Raw genomic sequence first — 4,680 nt, 5'->3', positions numbered from 1 at the left:
AAAGCATCGCGGCTTATGTTCCTAGGCCGATCCGGTTGTGTTTGGTAGGGAACTTCTTTGTAGTTCCTGTTCTTAGTGTTTTATAATTTCCCACTTAAGCTATGTCTGTAATAGCCAACTGGGAACATGATCCCAGCCTTGGTAGACAGACATAGCTAGCTCTCGTTGAGCTAGCATGCTAAAAATAAGAAATGGGGTGGGGAGGAATAGGCGCAGTGCAGCATTTCAAGCTAGCTGTGCCGTGACAAACCTGCGTGCACCCCCAGATATGTATTCTCAATCAGCTAGCCCAACAGCAGTCACCCGACTGGCTATTTTTATCGAGAGCATGCTAGCTTGAGGCAGAGAAAGCAAAGCTGTCTACCAAACCCAAGCTAGGGGTGCATTGTGCCCAGCTTCAGCATAGTCATTGAGCTTGGGTTGTCTATACCGGGGGGTGGGGTGGTCGAATGTAAGATACACAACTTCAGCTACGAAATAGCCGTAGCCTGAAGTCGGAACGTATTTATTTTGACTGACCTCTCCTGCTCATGGCATGGGATCGCAGTCACACTTCCACTGTCAACGTCTGCTTCCGCCTCTCACGCTCTGGTCGGAGTTCCAGAGTCAACGGGCGGCACAAAAACGAGAATCAACTACCTGCCAGATTGGTGGTAGTGTGGAGTACCCTTAGAGTGTAGCTGTTTCAGTCCACAGAAATATCTATCTCATGCACAAGCAGCTTTCCCAGCTGTAACCTTGTATTCCTTCTCACTTTGCAGGGGGGCACACAATGACTGCTGTACCATGCTAAAAAAGAAAAAACCGTGAGTTATTCATGGACTGAAGCTAGTGGTTTTGGAGGGGCATGGCCCTGCCTAAACCAGGGGTGTGAGTTTCATCCTTGAGGGGTTATTAGGGATCTGGCAAAATCTGTCTGGGTCGACAGGTGGTCCTCCGCTTTGGAGGCAAGGGTTGGACGAAGGATGAACCTCCGGAGGTCCCTATCCACCACCCCTGATATTTTTTTGTGGTCAAATGTGACTGGCCCAGGTGACTCCAGATCCATCTTGGAGGCAGGACTTTGTGCAAGGCAGTGAGAGAGCGTTGGGGCTCTCCAACGCAACACGAGAGAGAAAAGTTTCATCTAAACTAGGCAGACAGGAGGCACCCGCCGCTGGTAGCGAGGATCGTGGGACGGCCGGTGCCGTCTGCCTTTTTGTCTCAGCTGCTAATATGAAGAGAGCCTTCCCCCACATAGATCGTCCCGAGTAGGGGAGGAGATGACACCTGCAACCCATCTTGGTACCAGGAACTGGAAATCAAGGCCGGACAGCCTCCACTCCTCAAGAGTGAGACATCAAATAATGACCACGGGGTGGCGTAGGTTTTGAGATAATTAGCTGAAAGGATGCCGGCGAGAGAGCATAATGAGGGAGCATAATGTAGGACTGTAACATTAGCCGACGTAGCACTCCCCTTGAGGATACTCGGAGTGCATCTGGAGCGCTGGTACGTCTGGTTTACCCTTGTGACCTGATCACCAAGTCTCGATTAGACACACGATTATGTGGCGCGTCTTATTGTTGAGTTATTTGCGGAGAGAGCGTGTATATAGAGTAAAGAGACCTTGTCTCTGAGTCTATATAACACGTGGTTCTCTCTTTTGCAACCTTTTCCATTTCAGTCCAGCAATAGGGCTGGAAGCCAACACGGCACGCTGGAATTGGCCTCTGGATCCCATGCCAACTAAATCCTACTTTTCTGTAACATTGTAATAAAGTACTTTTCACCTTATTACATACCTCCAGAGTATATGTATTAATATCTGGGAGAGGCAACAGATGTGCATATCCCTCTATTCAAAGTGTTATAGAGACTGCGGAGCGAAGAGCTAATCCTCAGTAGTTAATCCCCAACCCTCTGGTAGTATGAGAGCCATGTTAGTGAGCGGGAGGGTAAGAGTAAGAGAATATAACGGATTTAATTTGGGGTTTAGTCACTATATGTGATAGCAGACGATGGGGGGCCAGAGGGCAGCATAAGAGTGTCAGAACAGAGTGGCTCTCTTAAAGGCAGGCATTCGTCTGTAAAGCTGCCAAGGAGGAAGGTTTGCTTTAGATTAACTAGAACAGCTGTGGCCAATTAGAGCACGCTGGACTGCTTTCTCAGTATGTTAGAGGCAAAGTGTCTCTGCGGACTCCAATTAGAGTCACTTGAGCGTGTGCGAGTTATTAAAGGGACCGTGTGCACACGACGTGCTGGCGCAGTCAGAAGTGAAGCGCACCACTGACTGTTCACTAGAGCACCTGACTTCCCCATGCCTCCAGGGATATTAAACCCCTGCTTCAGTCAGACAGGGGTGGTAGTTGAAAGAAAGGTTGGATTGGAAAAGCATGAGGTGCAGATTGGCGAAAAGAGAAGAGTTTGTCCAGAGAGAAAATAGAAGGTTGGAGGGAGTGCGCGGTGGGATTGGAAAACCAACAGAAGATCCTAGGTGAGGGGCACGAGGCTGTATCAGTACGGAGAGACGATGCGGAGGTAGCGCAGACGCTAGGCGAGCAGGAGCAGGGCTCCCACTGTCACAGCACGTATCGGGCACTACAAGGGTAATGTAACCCAGGGAAGTAGGTCTGGCCGGCGGCGCCGGGGAGTTTCTGTGATCGCCATCCTGTGCGACGATTCACACCATGTACACTTAAGAACCACCAGAGGCACACGATGGAGATCATTTTGTCGGCTAGACACCCGTGAGTTAGGAGGGAGGCGGCGCCACCTCAGGCTCCTAGGTTCACATCCGAGCCCCTTCTCTCCCAGGATCAGTCCGTATTAGGGGAGGATTATATGCATCTTCGTTCATGACGCCAAACAGATCAATCAAGGCGCCTCTGCATGCAATACCACAGCACTGGGAGTAATGAGAGTATGAGCGGGCATTAGCAGAAAGCCTTTGAAAAGCAGAAGACAGTACCGGGCCAATTTGCCACAAATAACACAAAAACACCAACACCAGACACACCCACACCCTGGTTTGGAGGGCACAGTGAAAAGGACAAAATGAAAAGAGACGAAGAGAAGGAGGGAAGGATGGATGGAGGAAAAGTTGAAACAAAAAGGGGACAAACCCTAATGTCCCAATGACTCTTTGGGGACAAAAGAACCCGAGATGCGGAATAAAATCTTCTCGTCCTGTAAGTTGTGTGTTTTTCATGCCTAGAATTCAACTGTCCACACCAGATGGATCAGATGAAAGCCAGGTGTCAAACCTTGAGGAGGCCTCTTAATACCTTCTAAACAAGGACATTATCTTTTGGTATAAAATCAGGAAAAGGGAAGGAGAAACTACCTCCTGGCACTCAGGTAACGGAGCGCGAGAGTATCTCTCCAGTCCTCAAAAGAGAAGACCTGGAGAAGGAGACTTGCTGAAGCAAAGGCCACAGGGGTCTCTGAGGTTTCCTGGCCCCTTGGCCCCTGTCTGCCTGCTGGAATGTCAGCTCTCTCTGTGAGGTCACCACCCTCGCCCACCACTCTGACCAATAGTCTGAGGTCCTGCAAAAGGCCTTTGTGATGTCACTGCCACACCCCTCCCTTGCTGTGCTAATGTCCTGCCCCTGGCCAGGCACTTTGAAGATTTGAGTTACTCTCTGTGCAGGATCAGTGCAACCATTTAGGCAAATTAGGCGGCCGCCTAGGGCGCCTACTGGTCGGGGACTCCTAAAAGTCACCTCAGGCAAGGAGGTGGAGTGGAGGTGAGCTGGGTAGGGAGGCACGCAGGGGGGAGCACGCGAGGAGGGCTGCCCTCAGTAATGGGGGGGAGCGCACAGGGGAACAGCTCCCTGCCCCACCTCACCTCCACTCTGCCTCCTCCACTGAGCACACAACCCAGCTCTAAGTCTCCTCCAAGCAGCGCCGCAAGCCTGGGCGGGGAGGAGAATTCGAGCAGCGCCGGCTTGCTCAGTGGAGGAGGCGCAGCCAAAGTGAGCTGAGGCGGGCTACCCAGGCAGGGTTAGATGCTGTGGTGGAGGGGGAGAGGGGGGAAATCTCCCCAGGTAGGGTTAGCTGCCGTGGTGGAGGGGGAGAAGGGAGAAATCTCCCCAGGCAGGGTTAGCTGCCGTGGCAGAGCGGGAGAAGGGGGAAATCTCCCCAGGCAGGGTTAGTTGCTGTGGTGGAGGGGGAGAGGGGGGAAATCTCCCCAGGTAGGGTTAGCTGCCATGATGAGGGGGAGGGAAAGTCTCCCTGGGTGGGGTTAGTTGCCATGGGAGGATTGGGGGGAAAAGGGGTTAGCTGTCGCGGTAGGGGAGTAGCTGCTGCGGGGGGCGCTCCCGGGTTGGGGGCTGATTTAGCTGCTGTGCGGGGGGCGGGGTTAGCTGGGTGGGGGGTGCAAGGTGGAAGTTTCACCTGCAGCGCGAAACTTCCTTGCACCAGCCCTGTCCCTGTGGATCACCTCACTAAGGAGCCTTTGTTCTAGGAAGCAAGCCAGCTAGACAGGAAAACATCAGACACTGCTTCCAATGCTACACTCAGTTTTTCAGAAACTAGTCAATTTTATGGCCAGAAGAGACCATTAGAGCATCTAATCTGACCCCCTGTATATCACAGGCCTCCTGAATGATACAATAGCTACTTTTGGGGCAAACACATTCCAGAAAGACATCTAGTCTTCACTGACTGACATCAGGAGATGGAAAATCTACCACTTTC

At 51.8% G+C, this 4,680-nt stretch overlaps 1 protein-coding gene across 1 annotated transcript in view; it reads left to right on the top strand.

The window, feature by feature from the left end:
- The window catches only part of EIF2AK1 (eukaryotic translation initiation factor 2 alpha kinase 1), a 54,602-nt gene that overhangs the window by 4,793 nt on the left and 45,129 nt on the right, over positions 1-4,680 (top strand). The gene's annotated exons all lie outside the window — the stretch shown is intronic.

This window comes from Chelonoidis abingdonii, chromosome 9 (assembly GCF_003597395.2).
Source record: "Chelonoidis abingdonii isolate Lonesome George chromosome 9, CheloAbing_2.0, whole genome shotgun sequence".
Taxonomy (NCBI): domain Eukaryota; kingdom Metazoa; phylum Chordata; order Testudines; family Testudinidae; genus Chelonoidis; species Chelonoidis abingdonii.
Note: the sequence above shows the minus strand (reverse complement) of the source record. Positions and strands in the feature narration are given on the sequence as shown.